The sequence below is a fragment of the Haliaeetus leucocephalus genome, unplaced genomic scaffold (assembly GCF_000737465.1).
Source record: "Haliaeetus leucocephalus isolate CR32 unplaced genomic scaffold, Haliaeetus_leucocephalus-4.0 Scaffold848, whole genome shotgun sequence".
NCBI lineage: Eukaryota > Metazoa > Chordata > Aves > Accipitriformes > Accipitridae > Haliaeetus > Haliaeetus leucocephalus.
In genome coordinates this window covers 11,429,779-11,456,978 of record NW_010973284.1, presented here as the reverse complement: position 1 = coordinate 11,456,978, position 27,200 = coordinate 11,429,779, and positions in this window count along the sequence as shown.

The window sequence follows — 27,200 nt, the reverse complement described above, 5'->3', positions numbered from 1 at the left end:
AACAAACAAACACAACAGTCAAGTATCTCTCTATGGAGCTAGTTAAAAGAATTGAGAATATTGCCCCAGGCTAGTCTCCCACCTAGTGCCTCCTGGCCTGCAATAGCAGGTCGGGTGAGCATTTCTTATCTGCTTCCCTGCAAAGACACCACAGCTTAAACAACTGTCAGCTGAACTTTAAAGGCTGATGAAGGGAAATTTAAACAAAGCCAACTAATTTTGCACAGTAACAGATGAGAAGCTTTCACACGATCCCCTTGCCGAGGTCCAGTTAATAAGTGTGGTGATCTCCATCTGGCCATTTTATACAATGGCAGATGCTTCTAAGCAATTGCTTTTTGTAGTTCCCCTTACAAATTTACACCAAAATACTGTAACTACGGCAGTTGTAATTTATACATTCTATTTTCCCAATGTAAGTCTGCAGATAAACATTTAGTTCAGATTAATCTTTTCCAGTCCTTGTCCAGTTTAGTTTAGCACATTCAAAACCTAAATTATTATAGAATCACATAGTATACACAAACTTAGCCCAAAATAAGAAAATGTATGCATAATGACTGAATACATTAATCTAATAAAAGTTTTTAAGGAGGACAATTACAAACTTGTAAGACAGTGATGATGTTGAGAACAGCAAAACCAGCAACTGCTTCAAGATACCACCCTGCCCCTTCTTCAGCCATTAATCTCCTCACGGAGTTCATCATCCCCACTGAAGATCTGCCAGACAAGGAGTGCTCACACAAAATACCCTTCTTCCATACAGTCAGTGAAGTTAGATAGTTTAGGCTCACCATCTATTCCACTCTCACCTATTGCTGCAGCAATCCTGCTTCTCCGGGTCACTTGGACACATTTTAAGCTTTGCATATCATTCTTGCAAAAAGTATTTCACACTATAACGGTACAAAGTGGTACAAAAATAACTACATATTGACTAATGCACTGAATCCATAGCTAGCACTAACTAGATACAAAGCTAAGTATTAATAGCTATTAATATGTTCACTGTCCAAATAAGACACATACTAGGATCACTGCCTGGTCAGCAAACACTGCCAGGTGGGGAAGGACAGGACACTGACTTTCCTTAGGACAGGCTGGTCCTCCAGGTTGCGGACTCATTGTTCTCATTCTCTGCTTTCTTCCTAAAAAGGAAGAAAGCAAAGAATTCTTCCTTTCTTCTTAAAAATAAGTTTTATTGCATTTTCATTTCCGATCTTTTCCTCTTGAATCCTTGACCTGCTATCTGTGATACCTCCAAAATTACACTTACAGATTTTTACTTTTCTTACTTTGCTGGCTTTATCTCAAGTACTTTCTCACTCCTTAACAAGAATTTTCCCATTGCACCTGATCTGAGTTCACACAGCTGAGATGAACCACAAAGCCTTGAACCCCCACTGAACCCCAAGGATGATGGTGGAGGAGCTGGGAAGCTGACCCACAAACCTTTTTAGGAGGAAGCCTAAAAACTAGTCCGGATCTCTGAAATATTTATATGCTTTGCCGGTATCACCTGTGACTTTAGCAAGACATTTTCAGCTCCCCCAGCCTCTGTATCACAATGAATCAGAGTAACGATATTTAAGATCTCGAGCTAGAAAGCACAACTGAAGCCCTGTTACTGACATGCGCCATTCTTCACAACATGAATTCAAAGTTTCCTGGAGTAGCTCTGTCTTCAAATATTTGGTTTTATATACACCAGTGAAAAATCAATTATGTTACTGCTGAAAACCTTGATGAACAAAGGCATCACTAATCATCTCTGAGATTTTCAAGATCAAATGAACTTTTATTAGAAGTTCTTTCTCAGAACTGAAAAGTGCAATTACATTTGTAGGAAACTGAGTTGTTTCAGCATCATTCCCCTCCTCCCATCTGTTTGCAATACCAGACAGAGATTTATTGGAGATGAAGGGGTAGGGAGAGTGAGGGACAAGCTAAGGAGAAAGCAGGTAAAATTCAGTACATTTTTTAATACCGATAACATAGCTGCAGGCAGAACAACTTATAGTAAACAATAGTATAGCAGTAAAAGTAGAATACAGTAGAAAAATAGGCAACATGCTTTTCTCCATATAACAGCTTTGTTGTTGAAAAGAAACTAAACGTTTCAGAAGAGTGTTTCCCCTCAATGGAGTTGAATTCAAACTTCCAGAATACGCAGACCACAGCTGCAGGCCTGATCCAGCCAGAAGAACGCAATTAATCATTGCAGTAATAACTCTATCATTGAATCTCCTTTACAGTATTTATTAAGTTCCAAAAACTGGGGTCTGGTAATATTTTAAATAATGCTGGTAATAAAAATTCTGCTTCATTTGTATTAGCCATAGGCGAACTTTTTTTCTTACTCAACCATATAGCCAAGTTTCATGTTTCCCAGTCTCTCAATTATTTCAGAAATAAAAACTAACGGCTAATACTTTCACTGATAGTTGTACCTCTGACATCTTGCAGCCCACCCCAGCATTGTGGGGCTCTCATCATTTCACACTCAGCACCTGTGACACCCAAGCTGTCTTTCTGTGGCTACAGAGGCATAGGAAGGCAGGGGATGGACGGCTTGAGGCGCGTGCAGAACGTCCCTCAACACGGGGGCAGATGCAAGAAAACGGTGCCCACCCAAGCCCAGGAAATAAACAAACACAGCAGATGGGGGGACCAAACCAGGCCTACCCATAGATAATACGTGCTTTCATGGGCCCTTCTCCCTCAAAGCATCAAGTATGTATTCATTTTAAGAGACAGTCAAAAGCAAGCATGGTGCTTTGCTGAATTAGGTTCATAATACATAAAACAAGACTTTGGGACGCTGTCCTCAAGTTATCTGTCAAAGCTCTTTCCCCAGTCGTGGAAAGAATTAAGCCCATCAGAGTGGATCCAAAACAACCAGCAAACTGTGAAACTGGCTTCTTGTTTAGCCAGGAGGAGTTCCAGGAAAGAGCCTCCAGAAAACCTCCCCACACATGGGCTGGATAATAAAATCCATTCAAAGGAAAGGAATTCCTAGGAACTGATGGTATTAAGAGCTCAAAGACTCAGACCTTTGGAAAACAGAACAAGTTGATGCAGACGGATCCATCTCCTTTCAGAACGCCCCTCTCTCCTCCAACATGTTGCTGAGGACAAGGCACAGGGAGGAGGGCTGTGTCAGGGCTCTGTGCAGGCAGTGACCGTGAAGAATAAATTGTGTTGAGAAAGCAGAGACTGTTGCACACTGAGGAGGACAAGAGGAACAGGAGGAGGTGTAGCACGTGAAGGCAGAGGTCACTGCTGGTCTGAGAAGAACAGCACACAAGGTGCATACTCCTTTTACACAGAGTCAGTTTTCTGTCAGACATCAGCTTTGGTAAATTCTCCTCCCAGAAGCTGCCCTAAATCAAATTCCAGGATATATCAGTAATGTCCTGCCCCGATGCAGCCAAGGTCCCTTGGAACCATGCCCTGAAGTTACTCCACATGTTATCTACTGAGTTTTGTATAACAAGTGCTACTTTATCTGTGGCTAATCAAACAAATTGGTTCCAGACATTACGGTCACCAGAAATGGATCTAGTACAGAGTGGTCAATGCCTCCTGTCTGATCAACAAACCTGTGAAAGGAGGAAATTGAAAGATGCAGATATAAACATCTGCAGGGTTCTGAAGTAGGCACCTAGATTCCACCTCAGTCCCATTTTAGGAAGACAAACCTCTGTGCGCACTCATCTGTATTCCCTAATAGATCATAAAATATACATGATATTCCCCAGCACCAGCTGGCTCAGTATGAACATTCAGTCAAGCTTCTCCCAGACAAAAGCCGGCCATCCTCATCTGGCAGCGTCAAAACGCTGAACACATTTGTGTATAGAGTCTGCCCTCCACATCAGTACACTGCAGACCCAGCTAGCACGTGAGCCTTGTCCAGATGTGTGAAAATACTAGGTGTTTGACACAACATCACTGCATTTCTGCATCCTAAACAGTGCTTTATAAAAACACTGGGTTTATACATTTTCTTTCAGCAGAGCTTAGATATAAGCTGTACTGCAGCAGGACAACATGTATACTAACTTGGGACTGGTTTCCAATACGTCATGAAATTACCAGAAATACTATCGTTTATGTCTAAGAAAGTGGAATCATGATCATAAAACACTATTTTAAACTGAAAGGCTCTAGGCGAAAACTTTCCAGAAGTGCTTTACTGAACCTTAAAGTATGTGCAAACACACACAGTACTTGTAACATGGACCCGTTACAGCTTCTTGGAGCTAAACCCAGGCGCTCTCAGGCACCAGCGCACAGCAGCACTCGCCCTCTCACCATGGCTCTTGGACCAAGACCCAACAGCGCCGAGCTTCTCACATTACAACATGGTGGCTAAGAAAATGCATCACCATACCTCGTTCCAGGAAGTCAGGGGTTGCCCCATTTAATTACTCAACATTTTAGCTAAAGTACTCTTCCCCAGACAACTTTAATCTTTCCTTACCACACAGATGTATTTATCACCTAAGATAGCATCTGGGTTTTACAGCAGGAATGTTGCAACATTGCTGAGGTCGTGGCTGATAGAAAGCCCTGCTTGCTCATTGAAGTTCTCCATGCTGGCTTCAAACAGAGTGTAAGTCCAGAAATGTATTTTAATTATGAATTTAAAATAATTTTTTAAATGCAGACGTTGTCCTGAAAAAGCTACATCTCAAGAATAACTTGTCTACCCTCATTCAGCAATGTATTTTCGTTCCAAAGCAGACCTCAAGATTAAAGAAGCAATGCAGTAAAATCCAATTTGGGGAGGAGCAGGTTTTACTAATTTTTTTTGCTAAGATCTGGGGGGGGGGGGAATTAAATGGAAAAATTGTCATCACAGTAATTTTAATAATTTACCTTGCTCAGAGGTACTGACAGAGACCAGCCCCCCTCTGTTGGAACTCCCTTGTGTGAAGCTTACTACCAGTGACATAAAAATGGTATTTAACAACTGTTCTGGTAATGCAGTGACAGAGAGCCACTACAAATATTCTTTTATTTTTCTGATTGTTAAACTTTTAGTTTTACAGTATGGTCTATTTGCTGCTGTCTTTATTAGCTTAGCTGAACTGATTTTATACTCACTTGTTAGAAATTTATTGCCACTCATCTTATACATCTGTCACTGCAAATTGTCCCCTGTGCTTTGTGAGAATTCTTCAGAGTGGCCACTCTGTCCTTTTCAATACACAGTTATGTTTTAGTCTAGGCATTTAACATGAACTTACTTTTCATATTTCGTTGGGACATTCACAAAGCCATTATCGTGCTCACCTAATCACAGCTTGATATTGAAGAAGTTGGATCAATTCTTTGGATAACACATTTTTTAACTGTACAGAATGGGAATGACTTGGAGCAATGGGACAAAGCTCCTTAGAAAAGCACAGTATAGTAAGACATAGGATGATCATCTTAAACTACCATTACAACAAATAAACTAATTTTTTCCCCCATTGGGATTGTCTGACAAGGACTTATTAACAAGGACTGCAGTAGCCAAGGCTCAGACCAGCCTACACTGAACTGCAGAGCACTGTTACTCTAGCCTGGGTTAAAACAAAGCTGGAAACGATTTAATTTGTGAGCTTTGGCTTAATCATAGTTCATGGCAAAAGGATAAAAGATAAATCCTAAAAAAACCTAAAGTCCTGAAGGATTAGTAGATGCTTTGTAGATTTGTAGATGCACTGTTCAAAATCATCTGATTAAGTGGATGCAGTTTCACATGGACACCAGAAGAGGAGAGAAGTCTTTTAAGTGATGTACTGTTCTTTCTGTACATTCTGAGGAAAAAAGCACCCCACCATGTTTAACAGCATCACTCCAAAGAATTTCAAACTGTTGAACCACAAAGGGCTGGCACTTACAAAACCAGATGGAAATCCAAATACATGTTTTGCAGAGCAGCTTTGCAGCACTAATCACTCACTAAAGGGTGAACAAGTCTTGCTTTCTTCTCCCTCTGAAATACAAGAGCCACACACAAAAAAAAAAACCAAACAACAAAAAACAAACCAACCCACCCACCCATTTAAAAAAGACTTTATTTCCCTTTCTTATCAGCAGTGTGTTAGCACCAGTTAGCTTTTGCCAGCTGTCATAGGCTGCTTTTGAAATAGGTACCTCCTCTCATGATGATTTGGAAATGCCAAAACAGAATCCTAAATGTAACACCCAACAAGAACATATAGGAAACCAGAGGGAGCAGAATACCTGCTTTTCTACTGTATTTTTCTTCAAGAAAAAATATTATTTTTGCATGACTAAGGAAATAGAAGAGCTCTATCTAACTTCCAGTGCTCACTAAACAGATAGAAAGTCTATTTCTTACAGAGATGCTGGAGAATGAAAGGAATAATCCACCCATGAAGCTGCAGCACTGGCTTTACCATAGCCCTTAGCTCTGCTGAGCCCTTCTCCAGCTCCTGCTGGCTAACCCATAGCCACAGGGAGGACATTTCCTAAGCCCTGGGCTCTGGCACACCTGAGCATGAATACCAGAAAGCCTTTATCCCTCCTCACTCTTACCCATCTCTGTCCTACAGGGGACTTGGTTCTCTGGATGCAGCCTAGGTCCCCACAGTAGAAGAGGAAAGATTTTTCCCTTGTGATTACACTTTTTGCAAGTTGTTATCTTGCTGAAAAATTTAAAGCTGAAAACATGGCCCTTTCTCCATTCCCAGATGCCTCATATACACAATTTAATGAAAAAAAATCAACAACCTACTACATTTCACATTTCTGATCTGGTTTTTCTTAAAAGAAAGTAAGAGGCACATACTGCGGCTTTCAGGAACAAAGGAAGCTGTCAGTAATAACCATGCATGGTATTATAGCCAAGGATTAGCCTATTTGAGGCTTTATCAGGAAACTACATGATAATTAATTGGCCACAACACTGACTTTTGAAACAGAGGTTGGGTCATGTTACGAGAAGGAAAGCAGAGTTAGTTACTGCTCCCGAGAGCTCTTAAGTCAGTAGGAGACATTAGATCCTTATTCCTAAACATAAAACTGATTTCCCACAAGTTGTATATAAAGACTCTTCTGTGAAATTAGTGGTCAGACAGTATTTATACGTCACACTGATATTTTCCAGATGTAGACTTTGATATTCCCAAGAAAAAAGAAAAAAAAACCAGCTAATTCAGGGGATCCTCAAAGTAAACCTCAGTGCTGTTTATTTTCTAATGTTGTGTTCCTTTTGGCAATGCTAACTTAAACTCATAAACAATAGGGTTGTATCCCAGAGAATGCAGCATGCCCTCAACCACAACTGAAAGCAATAGGAGCAGAGCATGCTGAGCACCTGGCAGGAAAAGTCCTTAATTAGCACCATTTGGAAAGCCATAATATGAGATCACTCACTCTTGGCTCTTAAGAAAGAATATGAGGTGGTCCAGAACAGAAAATGTACCCAAATCAAACACATGTGTTGACATATACCATTACCCTGCTGATTTAAATAAAAAGGATAAGAATTTATTCTTAAAACCATTCTAGAATTGTCCTGCATTTTAGGTGTAATTTGTGTTTACCCCTTAGCACAGATTCTGTGCAAACTACTTGTATTTGGTTGTATGGATTAGAACCATGATAAAAATTGGTAACTGGGTCTCATTAGAAAGTCATACTTGATTTGACAGGACCGTCCTTTTAAAGTTAATGGCACTGTTTATGCTCTTATGCAAATAAGAGCAAGAAATACAGAATCATTTGCAGAGTCACTTTTTGCATAAATGAAATTACCCTTTCTTGTTAAAAAGAGAAAAATAATTTGAGAGGAAGAAACAGTTTGAGGTAAAGCATAAACAGACAATGTCTAGAATTTCTTCCTTGTAATCAGTTTGTAATTGAAAACTTCACAAACATGATAGGCTGCCTATATTCTGAAGAAACTGCCTTCTCCTCTCTAGTGCCAGGTATGTAATTCAGTGAAAAAAAAATACCTTTGACAGTCTCCCTCTCTTCTACTACTTCATCTTTGGTTGTATTTTATTAGCATTGAGTAACCACTTTCCATCCCTTTGCTGAGACCATTTATCTCTCCTTTTAGTCAGAGCTCAACTTATTCCTCAGGAATGCAGCACACCACAGCGCAGAAGTTATATGCAAGTATTCGTCATGCCAGTTTAAGTGTGCAGTATTCAGTTCTAGCTGGGAAATTCCTACATTTTAATTCAACTTATTAATGCATGTATGTTGTATGAAAAACAGTTACTATTTCTTCAAGGCTAAGAAAACTTACGTGATACTAAAATCATGGAACAGAAATAAAACATGCTGTGATTGCCTATGGCTTTTAAAAAAATCGATCTAGTAATTGTAATTAATAACATCTCTCACTGACACAGAACTGGTGTGGGGTTTTGTTAGAAAAAAATTTCACATAGTTTTTTCAAATTACATTTTCTAAAAGGAAATAGAGGACAAAACAAAGCGACTCTAGCTGCAATTTTGTCTCCCTTAAACCTTCAATACAACCATTCTACTGGGCCGTGTTCCTGATTTCTACTATGACCACCACCATCATGTGGATAATAAAATAATGTTACTTGAACTAATGTGGTAATTTTTTCAATATGCTGCTTATTTTGACCAACAGATTGCAGTAGAGCCAGTTTCTCTGTAGTCTACGTGATGGCTGGGTTTGTGCAACAATTAAATGATTCACTGGGTTTCTCTTCCTGAAGCAGTTAAATAAAATTTTTAAAAAGTTAAATCGCCAAAATAGCTTTTTCTATGCCGTATATTATGTTTCATATTACCCGCTTAAGATTATAAATCTGGCAAAGGGCATTAGCCATCTTGTCTAGATGCAGCCAAATCCTCCCGCTTAGAAATGTTCTCTTACAACTTCACACACTGCAGTGGAATCAGCAGATTCAACCTCACACCTAAGCTTTTATCAGCTCTTCTCATTAACATTGCCCAGTGTCCATTTTGTTGCTAATACTATGAAAAGACAATCTAAATGCATACAGGGTCATCTTTTAAAATAAAAATGACAGATAAGTCAGTTCAGAAACCATAAATTCCAAGTATAAAATGTAACAATCTTAACAAGCAGCCTGCTCCTGTAAAACCTGGAATCTACTCAACGTCCAGGACACCACCACTGAAAAAAGCCATCTTAAGGACACCAGCAAGAGGCTCCACACTCATATTCAGAGGGGGGGGTTTGCTTTTGTGTTTGGTTTGGGTTGGGTTTTTTTAAATTATCAATAACCAGATACAGCATGATTCCAATTCTAATCAGGAATACTGTTGTCATTGAATCCAGTATGGGAATGTACTTTTCATAAAAATACTTTCAACCTTATTTATCATTGCCTTACTAATTCAGTTGACATCTACTACATCAACTACTGCAAAAGCAAGAATAAAGCAGAACTCTCAACATCATCATCATCATCTTGGAAATCTCAATACCTCTTCACTGACTTACTACCATCAGCTAGTCACAGACCTACCTTAGAGTCAGCTAAACATTAAACATCCTAGGAGACAGCATTGACAAACCAGAATTAATGCTGAAGACTACGTAAGGATGAAGAAAAGGGGGAGAATGGTACCTATCAAAAGTTATGTCATGAAAGAAAACTGTTACCAGATCTATAAAGTTATTTTACTGGAGAAGCAAGGACACACTGTATTCACTTGATCTCTTCCACAGGAAGAGTATGTAGAAAACAGAGTAAATAAGTTGTTTATAGGAATTCTTCGTATTACTCTTGAAGTAAAAAAAAAAATAAAGTAAAATAAAATATGTGGATAGTGGAAGAGCTGTGAATGGTAGAGAATTTTTGTGTGTTAAAGTTATGCTGCTGGACAACCATGACTCATGCAGGATCCTCCAGGCTATGTACCGAGCAATTCATTAACTGCTGCTAAACTTCATCTCGCAAATAAATTATTTTCCTATATAAAACAGGGAGGCAATTGTGCTTAGCACTGGAAAGACTAACATACATAAACGCACCCCAGTTGGCTCTGTTAGTGTTTTAATTATATGACCCACATGATCCTGACATTACTGTCATGGTAGAGCTCTTATCAACCCTATATGAGGACCTCCCTAGATTGTTTCCACCCTCACACTCAAAGTATTCTGCTCTCAGTCATTGCAATGGGACCTTTCCCAGTATGAGAAGGGAGAATTATCGCACCATGAGATCATGGTAACACAGCCACAAAGCAATGCCAGTATTCCTCCGCTGTTATGACATCTTAGGCTGGGATGGATGTTTCAGATTTCAGAACTATGGGCACTCAAGTCAACTGGCCAGATGTTTCATGATTCCTTTTGGATAAGCTCCCAGATCAAACCTAAGCAGCCTAAAAGAAGAAAACTTTTTTTTCTTTTTTCTTTCTTAAGTGGAAAGTCCTTTACCAGTGTATCCCTTTTCCTAATTGGCTTTCTAATTATAAAAGTATTTGATTGTAGTGCATATAAACTGTGGTTTAAAACATCCCAACTATTTTAACCGAGTTAAACTTTATTAGAACTCCTTGCAAAGTTGACTTATATTTTTATTAAGTTAGTTATTGATCAGCCTTGTGTGGTAGAACATACACATTATACTAAAAATTGAAACGCTTGGATATCTAGCAAGAATGAAAAGTTGCTGCACAACAGCATTGTTGTAAAGTAAAACAGCCCACAAAACCACAAGCAACTTGGAAGTTTGTAAGGATATGAAATGAAAAACATCAGAAATTTCAATGTCAAAATAAACCTCCAGAGCTTGTTTTTGCCGAACGCAAAGGCAAAACTGTAAAACACAACTAAAAGGGTCATATGAGAGAATACCTCAGATAGCACAGGATGGGCTTTTCTCTCAGCTGAGTGCAGACACAAAATACAGGGCACTGGAACCTGTAGGTAGATGTAGATCACACAGTTCTTGTCTCCAAAGCTAAAAAACAAGCAGAAGGGAACCAAAAACCTTTGCAGAGTTTTACCCAAAAGGCAGCAGGAGCACATCTGAATTTTCTGCTTCATTTGAATGATCTTTTATTGAATTTGAGAGAAAACATATTAGAGAATTAACATAACAAGAATAAACAGAATACTATTGCATGAAAGCTAGGGGAGAAAACATTCAAAGACCAAGTTTAAATTAATTAGCAAAAATTATCATCTTCAAACCTTCTTTCACTTAGTTCTTGATTCCATAAATAAGTTTTTTCTCTTGATTACAAATAAACGAAGTTATTATAGAGGTAGAAATCAAGCAAATGCATCTCTTAGCACATTCATAACACTTTGAAAACCACATGTTTTGAACTAAGGAAATTTTTGTCAGGAGCTGCCAGGTAAGCCAGAAGTTATAGCAAACAGCACTGGCAAAAAAAGTATCCATAACCTAAGTGGAAAGAGTAAGATAATGCTTTTAGATGCTAAAGTGTGAAATAACTCTGTGACTTCATATTTAATTTCCATCTACTGACCTTTTCCTGTGAAGGGAATACAATCCAGTTTCTCTTTATCTCAGGAACTATCTTCAGACACTCTATTTTTAGCGTCTGTCTTGTAGAGATCTTTTCCAATTGGAATAATTTCATTAGAGAGGACATTCAGCTTATAGCCAGGAAACCAAGACGCTACGCCTTAACTCCAGTTTGGTCTTTGGCAAATAATGAAAACTTGACAGCTTCAGTTATCCAGCTGTAAAAAAAGAAATTTTTTTGAGGCCTTAAAGGATAAGTGCAAGACACTGATTGTGTATATTGATTTACATCAGCCAAAAATAGGATTAGAATCTCTCCATTGAGCAAAATAGCTTGTTTCCCCAACCTACTGAAAGGACCGTTACCTTCTCTCCATCAATTCTTTCTTTCCCTCCTTTACCTCTTTATCATCTGGAGCACTCATCCTTTCTCAGTTTTGCTCATTCTTCTGCCCTCCTTTCTGTAATAGTGAACAGTGATGATGACATTTGCCTCTTGAAATGAGTAGCACAGGAGATGCCTGCTGGGAATAATCTAGTCCTTGTCTGCATGCATAGTAGCTGTGCCCTCAGTTTTCATCTGAAAATTATTTTGTCCGAAAACTCAGTCATCTTCCAGAGGTGCTGCTGACATTCGTGCCTTCCTCCAGAGCAGAAATATTTATTTTCAAGATATTCAGGCAATCTCATGAAACAACTTGGAACCTGTCATATTTCATAACACAAGACAAATGTATTTTCACTAACTATATGGGAATCTCTGCTTAAGGTGCTTGGAGTAAGCCTTCCTAAGGCAAATAGAAAGTGTTGTGGAAAATTAACAAACTGACCTTTAAAATCATATTTAGAAAACAAGACAGCTTTTGAAATAAATTCAGCCTAGTTACACCGAGATTTATTTAGCTGTATAGCCTTGCAGTATGGCACTGTATCCACTAGAATTGTCTCTATCTTTTCAGATGTAATTGATAAGACATTTCCTTTGCTTCACTGATGAATGTCCACTTTACAGCAGCTCTGCACTAATGCCTTATTGACATAAATCGTGTGGCTTTTTTTTTTTTTAATAAAATTTTCACATTCCAAACAACTTTTCTGTAAAAATAGTTGCAAAACAAAGCAAATTCTCTTATACAAGTCATCTAACATGACTCAGGCTCTCTTAAGTATCTTCAGGTCACCTTCCATAATCCATTCTCCCTAAGTCTGTTTGGCCTCATCCATTGTTTTCACTGTGCCCAGAAATACACTGGACAGTCAGCGGACTGTCTATTGAAAAAATCTCACCAAAGTTCCCTTTGCTCTCAAAACATTACACCACTTCTCTTTTCCTCCAGCCTCAGGCACAAAGCAATGGGAGGAAGCACAACAGCAAAGCCTCCTCAACGGCACAGTGTAAGAATTTGCACTTTGGTATTTGTTGTTCACATAGGTTTTATGTCGTTGTAAAGATGAGCAGATGTCAGTCAAGAGAGCAGGTGAAGAAAGGGTGGAGCTTCAGAGAAGTGATGTTTTTCCCTTAAACCAAAGATGCTATGGAAATCCTCAGGTTCCATTTCTTTCTACTACTTGTGAAGTAAACTGGAGATGCTGTGGCAGAAACCAGTCCTTCCAGGCTTCACCCAGCTGTAAAGTATATGGTACTTAAACACCTCTGCAAGCAGCGAAGCACAACAGGTGATACAAAGAGAGAATTAATCTCCACCACTCCTAAAAATGTCGTGTCTTTGTTGCTGTGGTTTTAATGCCTCCTCACCTTCTCTAGGAACAGATTTGCCATTATGTATAGTACAGCACTTTTAGTTGTGAGTACAGACTACCTGATTCTTCCACAGTACAGACGTGGTTTCCATACAACAGAGTTAGAGCTGCTGTCTGACCTGTGCTGCAGCTGTGACCTGGTATGCTGTCCAAAGCAAAACTTTCTTCCTAGGTACCCAACCACCATATCAACTCTTCCAAACTCATTGCACTAAGTTCCCCACAGTTTTTGACTTGGACAGTATTGTCTATCAAACTTGTGCATACATGAACAGCAGAAAAACAACCTAATAACCTCAGTAAAATTTCCATTGGTTTTAGAGAACAAGAGACTGTGCATGTGAGACAGAATAAGCACATTTACAATAATATGTTAAAATATAAGGTGGTTTTCAGAATAGAACTAAAAATACAGATCAGTCAATAAGCTGCAAAAACACCACAGACAGAAGAAATTCCCTAAAAGTCACGATTAATAATAACTGTAATACTTAGTATTTATAAGACTTTCCTCAAGATCTGAGACAATTTTAAAATAAGAATTTAGTTTCATTTCATATTATTATTCCCAAGTGGCAGAGAAATAGGTACCATACAGATTATCAAATAGGATATAATTAGTAGAGGTAGAAACCTAGTACCATGCTTCAAAATCAAGCTCAGTGGAAACAGTTCACATAAAATTAAGTTGCTTCCCATAATCAAAACCACATTTTACTTCTAACTGATAGGAAAGTTAAGTTTCTTTCTGGATTATTTTCTTCAGCCTTACTGAGAGAGCCTCTGTGGTACCTGCTGTAAACAGATAATCACATAACATAATCCTATTCATAAATTCAGACTCTGTCTCCACAGTTGGTCCCCATATTCCTGCTCTGGAACCTCAGTCAATGTCTCATTGATTATCTACCTCCCACCATCCCTGCACCCAGGAGGAGGTTTCAGCCATCTCTTCCAGCAGGCATTTTTTTAATTTTGTTTCAGCTGTTCTCCCATCCTGGAACTGAAACTGTTCTGAAACACTTGAACAGAGCAGTCACAGCCCCACTTCATCCTCACTTGCTATCTAAACAGCTTGAAGTCTTTTAGTATAACTCATCAAATACTATCTCTTTTCCTGTAATCCAGTCCCAGTCTGAATGAATCTTTCTTAAGCAACAATTATAAAAGCAGCAGATGTCATTATTATAGATTAACGGACATGTACAACAAACTTCAATATTTCCTTGCCTTCACCAGTAATACTTGCCTTGATATTTCCAAGAAAGACTTGCTTTTTCATGGCTATATTACATTCTTGGTTGAGTAACTTCATGAGTGAGGAATAGTCAACTTTTCCTCTACCATGAGTGTGTCTGGCTATTCCCACTTTATAGAGGACAATCAAGTACACAAAATTTGCTTTGCTCTCTTAGATTTCTTTCTGTCTTTATTATCTCCATGCTAAAGGACAACCAGTTCTTTCATAATATTAGTGCTCTCGTATACATCTTTTATCTCTTTCTGACTTCTCTCGGCTTTCAAAAACAATTTTAAAACATGCATTAAAATAACACAAATGTGGCAGTAGTTGTCTTAGGTACTTTCTATCCTTCTAGACCACAGTTCATACCTTTGCTATATTTTAGTTCTAGTTTAGCAGATTTATTTGAGAACCCGCAGATGTGCACCTTAACATGCCAGTTTTTCCTGTGTGCTGGGGAAGAGCTGGAGTCACTATGCCTTTCCTATAGATGAGCCTAAGATTAGGGTTGGGAGAAAGAGAGTATGTAGTTAGAAAGTACAACTCAAAGCAAGCTAAGGGATGATGCTACTATTTCCTCTGAGCAGTATTTAATCTCTCAGCAGAATGTGGTCCCCAGCCTGTAAATCAGCTTAGATTTCAGGCTGAAAAAAAAAGGAAAGTCCAGAGCTACATTTGTAATTGGGGATGGAAATGTGCTGCAAAATGAAACTGAGCTGCAAAAGTAATACTGCGAAAAGAGACTGTCTGTTCTCTTTGAATGCATTAGCTCTGTATATCAAATTTATACCTTGCTTCCAGCTGCAGCAGCATCTGTGCTCTTATTTTTGTCTTTCTCAACAACCGCATTCACCCTTTCAGCAGGGCTAAAGTAACTAGCCCATCTTTATGAATTATGACCATGCCTAAGTATTAAGTCCCTTAGTCACATCCTAAGTGGATTCAAACAATGCAATTTACTTGGGCATAAAGCCATCACTGTTAGCAAACTCTAGCTACTACAGGACACTGCAGCTGATCTCCTCAACAACTGAAGCAATAGCAATCTACACTCATTTGTCATAGAACAGAGAGACGAACTCTAGACCTGAGCTCTTCTACTCCAGGCACTCAGTTTCCCAAAACAGCACAATTAAAATATTGCTGAATATCTTTGGAAAGATTTTTGAAAACTGTTACTCCAGCTCCTCATTTTAAGATATTCCTTAGAAATAAATAACCCTTTCCTAAGGCCACTCCGTACCTGGAACCAAAAGCTGTCACAAACCTTACTCCAGTGCAAAGTATACATCTCCAACTCACATTCTCTTAAAAATACTCAGCAATTTTATATTAAAAAACTATAGATATTATCCCTCAAGGGATGGCAGGAGAGAAAGAAAAAACCTATGCAACAGCTCAGCCATTTCATTTAACAAGCTACCAGAAGTATTTGGTTACAGTGGTAGACACCTAATTAGTTACACAGCTAAAGAGAGTCATTGTTCTTCCTCAAAAGGATGTAGCCAAATTTAAGTGCATATGCACAAAATTAGCTTCATCTTCTTGAATGACAATGGTCCAGTCCAAATCCTTTAAAGCCAATGGAAAGGCTCCCACTCACTTCAGTCAATTTATCTTGTCCCTGGACTTCTCTTCCAGTTTGTAAGTGAGTGGAAAAGAAAAATAGATGAATACAAATCACATGGTTGAACTAAGTAGACTTCCAAGTCTAAAAAAAAAAAAAAAGCTGTCTGTAATTAAAGAAAAGCAACAGATAAACTGGAACTTTTTTGGAGTGTGGAAGCTCCAAAATAGCAGGACAAAAATGCCTGGGGCATTAGGGAAAGAACAGCCTAAACAGACTTAGGGAAACTGTTCTTTCTGGACCAAGAATACTAGACAGTCTATAAACCTGTCCAAGTCATTTTCTCATAGGACTACCAGTGCAGGCTAGGAGTTTTGTAGTGGGTTGGGGTTTTTTTCAACTGTAGGCTGATTAAGAAAAAGCTTTCTCTCAGTGTATTTTATTGAAGAAAAATTAAACAATTCTTCTTAATGCACTAACTTATGGTATTCCATAAACAAATGAGTGATTTCAGAAATAAAGTGAGAAATCTTAGGTCATATTAAAAAAAATTCAGAGTAATAAAACTGTGCAGAAGTTCTGGGATACGGTCTTCGTAAAGCCACCTGCTTTCAGAAGCAACTCAACCACAGTGATGTGCTGAATAGATTTTTGTCTCCGGAAACAATCTTGCACAACACAGGTTAAACCCATCCCTTGCCCTAGCCCGTTTCCCCTTCTGGTACCTCCATGTATGACATTATTAATACAGCTACCAAACAACTCGGGCAAGGCAGCGCCCAAATGTTTTGTTTGGATTAGGCAATGGTAAGGTCTGAAAGTTTCAAATATCATGCAGGTTCTCCACTGGTAATCATGTAAGACTTAAAAATGGACACACAGCACTTTATCCAACTGAGAATTCAGACATGTTAGTTTGCATTTAATCTTCAGAACATGTTTGTTAACAGAAACCTCAAGATAGAAATCAGCCGAGAGCATTGCAAGGAAATCGGCAAACACGAAGTATAGATGTGAAAGAGGACAACATAGACACAAGTGTGTTATGCTGGATGTTACTGTAATTTACTTCTTTACTTCAGTTAGATTTACTGGAAAGAACCCTGAACTTCATTCAGATAAACATCTGCTGTACCATAATTATCTTCCTTCTTAGGTGACAATAACAGATGAGCTACACACAAAGAAAAAACATTACTGAGGTTGCAAAGCCAACTTCTCAAAAGTTAAGAAATGCCAGATTTAAGGTTGCCTAATGCAGCTTCTGTATTATGATACAAGCTTTAACTATGCAATTGCTTTTTTTTTTTCCAGACTTCATGCACTGCAAAGGAAGGATAGTTCTTCTGTCAGAATTTCTTCAATATTATGTTTTATACATATTTTTTCCAACATCTTACCTCATGACTTGACTTGATTACGAGGCCTTCAAATGTTTCATGAAATAAATAGCCTTTACTGCACTCTAAAAAGAGGTCATTTTACAATGACAGACACGTTAAGAAAGGCAAGCAGAAAGGTTAAACAGCAAGAGCCAGACCTGCAAAGTGATTTCACTCATTTAAATAAACTGGAATTTAAGCAAGTAAAGTAGGCAACTCAAAATTAAATTAAGAAATTATTCATTAAAAAAAAAAATCAGAATATTTGGGGACTTAAAAAATTAAAGTTGAAATCTATGCTGTTACTTAAGGTGATTTATTCTAGCATAGTTCTGGAAGAGAAACCACATTATCTTGTTTTTGAAAGAGGAGTATAAGAGCTGCCTTCCCAGCACAATTCAGTGCACAGGAGTAACATAATTAGTTTTGTCTGTGGCCTGTTTCTGAGGGCTACTTCCCCTCTGTTTTGTCAGAAAAGTGACAGGTCTGAAGTATCACGCATGTTTAACAAGTGTTTTTCAGACAGACCAAATGGCCCTGTGATAGAATAGAAACGATGCTACTTTTTAGTTGAGATTTTGAATTTCATTTCTTTCTTTTCCAGTGGTCAAATGTAGCCGTATCTTGAACAATGCTTCGTACCTTCAACATTTAAATCTCTGTGGCCTCTAAAGACAAAGCCCAATGAGGCAGGAAGGGAGTCAATATTAGCCATTTGTTGATCTAGTGCTTCTGGCTGAGAACAGCCCAGCTGATCAAATGCTGCAGAAAGTGGAGCCAGAGTGAGTGAGGATGAAGCAGCAATATATCTGTCTCCTGAAAAAGCACATTAGACCCTGTCTCCATCCATCATTTTGAGATCCATCTTACTCTTCACTTAAAAAAGCTTATCAGAAGCAATTAAATACTATTATGTTAAGCATCTGCGGTGAAAAAATAAGCCTTCAGAAAGTTATGCCCCCTGCCAAGTTCTGATCTTTTCACTGGTCATGCGAGGTGAAGCAATGAAAGAAGTTGGTGTTCTTGGGAAGGTAAAGAGCTCATTTGCCTTCTGCAGTAGAGGCTCCCAAGGTAACCACATCTGAATTTTTGCTTTCAGTTCTAAAAGCTTTATATCTTATCCATAAATCCAGGGAATGGAATTAAGCAAGAAAATGTAACTGGGAAAATTCTAACTTGGAAGCATATCAGACAATAATTTGTGGTATGCTCTGCTCTTCCAGGAATAAAATCAGAGGTAGTTCTGCCATTGCCGTACTGCATGCATGGGGAAAAAAATGAGAAAAATGCCTTCTATTCTTAACGGTCAGCAGCTCTATTGGTTACTGATTTATATTGACTGATCCATCCATTGACTGTAAATGAGAGCCAAGAGGGGCTAGAAGGATGCTGCAGCACTGTGCCTGCATATGGCAAGCAACGTACTTTTCAGTCAAGAGGTCACAGGGCAGGACAGCAGGCTGTTGACAGCTTTGTCCAGGGTCTGAAGTGTGGTGGGTTGTAATGACCACAGCTCCAGAGGGAAGGAGAAAGATCCACTGAGGATGGGGGATACTGAATGGCTGTTATACAAAGCATTCTCAAAGCATTCAGGTCCCACCATTTCTGCCAAGCTACTGAGATTTTTGATCTGGACTATGGGCAACCTCGATGCCAGAGGTCACTATTCTTTCTCTACTGCCATATACAGTGATAGTAAAGTAAGACCTTTTTCTTCAACCCAATATTAACCATACTACTAAGCACCACGGTGAAAAGAAAGGCTATCCCAGCCTTCTTTCTGCAGAGCTCCTCCCCACCCATGCCAGCACACTCCACGCCTTCTCAAGTTCAGCGACAAATTCTGCAATGTCTTTCAACCGCCTTATGCTGAAGAACTGGAAGAGGGTTTCCTGAGGGTAATACATCTCCTTAGCGGTCCCACCTCAGTCCCCACCCAGCCGCCCGAAGAGGGGGACCGACCCGGTGCTGCCGGGGAGCCGCCAGGCCGAGCGCACTCGGTGCTGTGCGCTAGGGCTGCCTGCAGCAGCAGCAGCTCCTCCAGGATGCTGCGGGAGCGAAACGCAGATGTATCACATAGCCAAACGGAGACCTTGGCTCTTCCAAGTAAATGAGTTAATCTCATGATAATGATTTATTACTCTGTACGGGTAAAGACAGATGTGAAAACACATAGCCTGCCTTACACAGACAACGCTGCTTGTCAGTTCATACTGTTTAGAGGGCTAAATGTGACAGCCATTTAGCTTGACTAATTAGCAATGAGATCTTACCTGAGTACGAAGCTGGGGACTTGCATGGCCTTGTGCTTCCTTGGAAAAGTTTTAAAACCGTATCTTCATAAAATGACATGATAACCACCAGTGCAAAGACGATGCTTTTCATCTTTTCTGGTAGCAAAAATAATTTAAAACCACTGAAGCAATGAACAAAAATAATGTGGTTTTGCCAAGTCTCAGCTAAAAAATAAGAAACCCACTGATAAAAATCCCATTGAAGTAAAGCCCATCCAGTGAGGGCAAGAGGGCCTCAAAGACCTATAAAATAAAATTTTATAACCCTCAATTTACATCCCTCCATTTAGAAATGCTCTTCCTGCTAATTGTAGTGAGTCAGCCTATGTACGTCTCTGTGTCACTTTATATTATTTATATTATAAATAATTCTCTTCTTTGCTCTTCAGATAAGTATATTTGCACACCTGACTAAATAGGAAGGTCTGATTTATTGACTTTCTTGCAACATGAATATGTAGCACCATTAGAAGAAGGAACTAAGAAAGTTAAGAAAAAAGGAGCTATAATAAGACCAAGGAAGTTTCAGAGATGTAAGCAGGGCCATTTTCTTTATACTAGCAAATTTTGTGCTGTATTTAAAGGATGTGACACTATGATTCAATATCATTGCCAAATTGGAATGATTATGCCTGTGAATCACCCATTTCAAAACATAATTCCTACTTACCTTGAAATGGAAAGAATGGAAAAGCTAAACAAATAAGGGCATGTGGTTTCCTGGTATTTTTCCATAACATGCAATGCATTGGCAATCAAAGACATGACAAAGCACAGGGACACAGAATTTAACACTGCCTAAGAGCACTAAATTTCAAACGGGTGTGGAGGGTGCAGAGTCTGCCGGCTATAACCACTTGGGAGAACACACGTCCTTCACCCAAGGCCTCCGAGACCCTGATGTAACAGGATAACAACAAACTGTAAGAAAACTCTCTTGCTCTGCAACAAAATAGGCTGTTGTTCAGAGGGAAGGAAAGGCTGATCATTGTATTACTCAGAAGATATGGACTAACAGCTTGTAGAGGACTACTTTAAGACAACACTTCTACAGTTGTTGGTAAGAATTGTGGAAGTCACCCTGAGACTGTTTCTGCTTTTGCTCAGCAGAGCAAACAATGTTGCTCAGCCTGGTGTCAAAAAAAAAAAAATCTGCACAGCAAGAGTGGTTGGTTCATCATACATTTCCTCTGACTCTGCTTGGATGTTTTTAAATTATTACTTTATCTACTGGATGTCCAATTTGAAATTTATAAATAGTCCTAGAAGATAAGCCACGACTCCTACTTTCCCCTTGTCAACATCCCTAATCACTGCTGAGATAGACTCTCCTTTTTTTTCCTTAAAATTTGAGAAAAAAATTAATTCAACAATTTTTTTTCATAAAACAAGTCACCTTCTAACATAAAAAAAGATTTCTTCAGAAAAAAGAATCCACTAAAAAAAAAAAAATACATTGAGAGTAACTTTAAGAGACTTTACTTCATTTTTTAAAGACTAATTTCTGCATCTCCTTGATGCACCAGGATGAAATGTTTCATGCTTTTTCAAGTTCTTTTTCCACAGTTAACTTTCCATAAGTTACCCTTATATCCACTTGAAAATTCATTTTCAATGCCTTCATGTAATTGAAAATCAACAAGGGATGGTGGGATGGTGGTTAGTTTTGTTTTGGTTTTTTTTTAAAGATAACTGTAAAAAAATCATGTATCTGGTGCCAGACAGGAAATCTGCTCAAAACTTTTATTACACCAAAATAAAAAAAATTTGCAAGAATTACTTCTGCTAAATCTAAGCACAGCTGAAGAGAGGGGCAACATGAAGACAAATGAAAGTCAATAATGGTAAATGCAAAGAGCTGTAGGCGATGAGGAATTCTCCCATTTAGTTCTGCATGTTGTCGAGTTCCACACTGGTCATAAGTGCATAGGCAGATGAGGTAGTCACTGTGCACAGATTAAAACATCTGCTCAGCTTGTACAGGTATAGAGGGCAAAAAAGTGGGGTTTATAAGAAGTAACAAATACTGTTTTTAATATTATAGTACTGTTATATAAGCCCTCTATATTCATTATATACACCACCATGTGAAATAATAGGAGGCATTGTCATCTAGCATCTAAGCTGGGTTGCTCAGATTAGAAAATCAGGTCCTCTAAAATCAGTTCGCTCTTTGAAATAGGTCTGAATAGGGTCCAAAAAGAATAGATGTTTACCAAGAGCACAGGAACATACAGAGTAATGTAAGACAGGATGGAAAACAGAAAAGATAACAATCCCTCACATCTTGTTCAAATTGCAGTGAAAGTAATGAACAAAGTTCTTTCTATTTCAGTGACATTGGGACCAAGATGCAAAGCATAGATGACTCCCTACTAATTGACAGAGGACAGGAAGAACACCCCTGACTTGCCCCGAGCCCTGCCTAAAACCAGTCACGTGTTGTATATTATTAGTTTCTTGTACAAAAGTTATGCATAGCTTTTAAAAAAACAAATACAGGTTAAATTATGGTATTTTTCTGATCCAGTAAATCAATACTGTGTTTGACACGACTGATTCTGTCTACTAATAAATAAAAACTTCAACCCCTATTCAAGACTAACTCTTTTATTTGAGCTTGTGGTTAACTAACTGTGTTGTTCAGTCTGTCTTTACATCCTGGGTCTACCCAGAAATAATCTACAGAAATGCTGTAATAAAGGTCATTCCCATTGATTATCTTTAAATCTAGTTGATGGAAAATGCAATGTCCTAAGGGAAAAAAAAAAAAACCAACAAAAAACCACCAAACTCTAAGGATTGCCATTTAAAGAATTTCAGTCAAATATTGACTGCTGCTCCATGCCCCCCAAAGAAACTACATAGCCAGGACACATTCACATAGTAGAGCCTCTGCCAGTTTGGTCACGTCAGAAAGTTACCTGGGAAAGACAAGAGCATACATGGCCATACCACCTCCCTTAGTGAGCCAAAAATAAAAATCTGAATAACTGCAGCCCCAGCACAATCAGCAATAACAAAAGATTTCAACCTGATCTTTTCAGTTCTGAACATTATCTGATTGCAGATTGAAATAATTTTTCAGTACTGTATAAATCTGCAATGAATATCATGTAATTTTCTTCAAATTTTTGTTCTATCAAAGGTATGAAGCCTGAAAAGTATCAATATGCAGAACTTAAATATTGTTACTCTGGCCTGCTCCATCTAGAAAAAACAAGTAAACCCCAAATCTCCCAAATGAAACCTCCACTCCAATTAAGAAAAAATTATAATCTGTAAGAAACATAAATGAAATCCAACATTCCTTAATAACTTGTGAACAAATTACTGAGAACAATTTTACTGAACTCTTTCAGCTTCCCATGTTTTCTTTTGTTTGTTTTAATGCCTAACATCTTCTATTAAATTCACCTCCAACTGCTGTGCTTTTCATGATAGCATTTGTTTTCACTTGGAGCTAGCTTAAATGAAACCAGCAAATATTAAGTATTTCTAACCAAACCACATGTATGACAATCACACTTACTAAGCAAAGGGCCAAGTGGCAGATCCTATAGTCTGGTGCCATTAAAACAGTGACTCAGGCATGCTGATCCAGTCTAATTCCAGAATATTTTGCTTTCTAAAATTAGGGATGTTCAATCCACATTTCAGATTGCATCAGCTCACTAAGGAGGCATACAATCATTTTTATTGACTATAAAACTTTCTAAAAGAGGTCAGTAATTGCTTTTTCCTTCTCATTGCCACATAATTGCCTTAAGATGTATGTGCAACATTAAAAAACATTATTATCTGTTGGATTTATTAACTAATTCACATGAACCATGATTTCTAGCAATCTAAGTCAGGGTTCCTTCTGCTTTTCATTATGAAAACTAGTCACAGTTTGAAGACAGTTCAAAAGATCCATACTAAAACTTACATACCTTATGTCTGCTAAATAAACTACTTCATTAGAACTACCAGAGACCAGTTGCAAAGCAATCTCTATAAAGGGACAAGAAGATGTCTCTGCACTTATTCTTGTTTGACCCAGAATATTTCTTTTAAAACATTGGTTTTAAATCCGATCTTGATTTTAGAATGCAGAAGGGAGAATCCACCAATGTTTTTTATGTCATAAGTGGTTAATTAACTTCAAAACTGCCAAGATACATTTTTCTTTGAATCTGAATTGACTTTGATTAACTATTCTTCTCTCATTAAAAATTTTTATGTACGTTTTATCAAAACTAGACCAGCAAATCTCTGTTTTCTTTGTGATCAGATTAAAGGGTCTTCACTTCCTCTTTGATCTGCAGAGTAGTTCCTAAACCTTTTAAACAGGGCAATGGAAGACAGACACTCTCTTCTCTTCTCAGATATTTGCCAATCTCCAAAGTATTGATAAAAGTAAACATATATTCCATGAATAATTTAACATTTCTTTTCAAAAGCTGCTAAAGATTACCTAAATAGAAATAAATTATTCAATGAAAAATTTGTTACAGCCAGCAATTGCAGATATCACAAACCTACAGCACGTGCAGGCATTTGGTTCTCAGAAAACCTGCGAATTTATGGTAACATGAACAGTTAGATCAAAATAGGCAGCATTCTACTAAACTCATGAAAGACACACCTCTTGAAGGCCCTCACACTGTAGCCTTTATAGGTCATGGATTTACGAGCAACTAGTATAACAACAATCTAAAATCTGTGTGCATTTCGTATCACATAAAATGGAAACAACTAGATCAATATCATATTTTGTGTGATTCCAGTGTAGACAGCAGTCACTCCTGTTGCTTAATTAGGACAGGCAAAATGTAAGGGGCAGGTGGGTACTCCAGCACTGAAAGAGGACATCCAGAGGAACTAGGCAGCTTCAGTGTTAGACTGGGCCTGACTTCACGGAACACCACAGGACTGATCTCTCAACCCAGTTCAATAAAATAAAACTAGGAGACACTGGATGAAAAGTTAATGAAGAGTACGGTCACATAGTCTGCTCTAGGTATGTCAGCACCCAGGGTTAGTAGTCTGCCTTTTTATTTAGGGAGTACAAGGCTCCAAGCTTTGGTGTGTACCAAAATTAGCTATGTAAAGCTGCACGATCAAACCAATGAGCCCATAAGAAGCAGACATGGAATAGCTGGACTGGTACACAGTCACATCTGAGATTATTCCTATATTCTTTACAAGATGTTTATGTTTACATCTAAATAAGTGTTACAAAAGAAAATGAGCAGGTAAGGAATGTACCTAATCAAGGATAAAGCCTGTAGTCAGGAATAAAGAAACAGAGCATCTAGTTGCAATAAAACAGAAAGCAGCAGTATTTCCAGCAGCTGCAGGAAAAAGTGATCTTCATCTGAAGGAATTCAAGGGTGCAGAGAAGACAACAGTCTTCTGGTACTAAAACTGCAAAACAGCGAGCAGGAAGGAAACGGTTTTCTTGGGGGGGGGGGGGGGGGGGAGAATTCCCTCTAGTTGTGAAATGCCTGGCAGCAATGTCTCTTGCACACTGAAACATGTCTAATTCAGAAACCCTAAGGATATGCAACTGAGAGTCATTAAGATTAAATATTATTTCTTTAGGTAACACAGGATAATGCTAATCTTTAAGGATTGCACTATACTGCACTTGGAGTATCAAATGGAAGATATTTCAAGTAACTAAATTATATGTATTTTTAACCATTAATTAACCGGTTCTAAATGACATTTCTCCAGTTAAATTATTTTTAACATTTATTTAGCATAACCGTCTCTTTTCCAAATTTGCCATGGTTTTCTCAGTTTTGAGGAAGTTTCTCTTAATATCATCTTCATTTGAACTCTGCAATTGTATAGCTTTTTTTCTAGTAGTGGTCTAGTTTTTATTTTCCAATAGAGCAGAGAAATCAAGCAGAGACGAACAACAATGCATTAACAAATGGTGAAATACTGTGTACATTTGCATTCTACTAGATAACCCACAGGAGCGACCTATGCTTTCCCTATGACTTAGCAGTACCTGGAGGTAGCTTGTGCAGGAAGAGCTCACAGCCCAGCAGTTACCATTACTCAGAAATCAGCTGTATGAAGGTATGTTTGTAGTGCCTCGAGCACAAAAAAGCACAATAATCCCACTGACGTGGATTTTTAAAATTGCAAAATTAATCTAGTTATTGCCTTTTTCATTATTGCCTCATACTTGCTCAAGATATATGAGTAACATTAAACACATTATCAGCTCTTAGCCTTACTAACCAATGCAATGCAATAAAATCAAAAGGGTTAGGGCCACCATCCCTTTTAGTACAAAAGCTAGAATCACAAAAGAGGACTTGAGAGCTCTCTGTTAAATTGATATGCTTTGGGTCTGCTAAAGAAATAATCCTTTCACATGACGAAAGTGCACAGACCAACCACTGAGCAATTTTTTGCACAATAGAAGGATAGAATGGATCACCACAGTCTTCTAGTCTGACCTCCTGAATAAATTGGGCCATAAGACTTTTATGTATTCATCTTGTTTGAATTGGAGCATTTCCTTCAGAAAAGCATCCAGTTCAGATATTAAAATGTCCAATAAGGGGGAATTTATTACAATCTTTATTAAATCATTCCACTGGCAAATCATTCACACTGTTTAATATGTGCTTGCTTGGAATCTAAATCGCCTAGGACTTAAGTTTAATTGCACGGATCTCATTATACCTCTCCCAGCCAGACAGGAGAGCTGCTGTTATCAAATCTCTGCTTCTCATATGGTCAAGCTGCTCCTTTATCTTCTCCTTAATAAACTTTGCTGGATCCCACTGCAAAGAAAGGTTTCCAAATCTCAGAGTTCCTGTCTTAGACCTCCCTGATTAATAAACTTCCAGACCTGCATCTGATATTCTGATAACCACTGTACTGCGGGTAATTACAGGTTGAACAATTTCCTATTCCTCTGCTCAGACAGCAAAAAAATCACCTTTATAATGTTGCGCTGGGAGTTCCCTCTCCCCCAGAGTCTTTTTCTGAGTCATTGCTTCCCAAGAGAGCCTTCCCTCGTAGAGAAAAAACCCTTCCCTGTTTTGCTTCCAGCTACACGATTTTAGCTCTAACCATATTAAAACACATGTTGTTTGGCTATACCCAGGGCAAAATGCAATCATCATGTGGCTGTGAGTTAGCAATAGGCCCGGCTGTACAGCCACATACACGTCACCCCACATCTGGGAGCGCCCGTCACGTTGTGCTGTGGAGAAGCTTCTTGGGGAAGCCATGCAAGGACAAAAGCCATGTCACCAAACAGTCCTCATCACCCCAAACACCCGCCTCTTCAGCATTCACCACGCTTTCCATCTTTGTGTAACCCCTGTTCAGTATTCGTAATGTTTTCTACCTAATCACTCCTGAAATGTTAGAACCGAGGACTACGAAGCATCTTTGGACTCAGGCAGCCGCTCGCTGGCAGTAGCCCACGACCAAGCACACGCTGAGAGC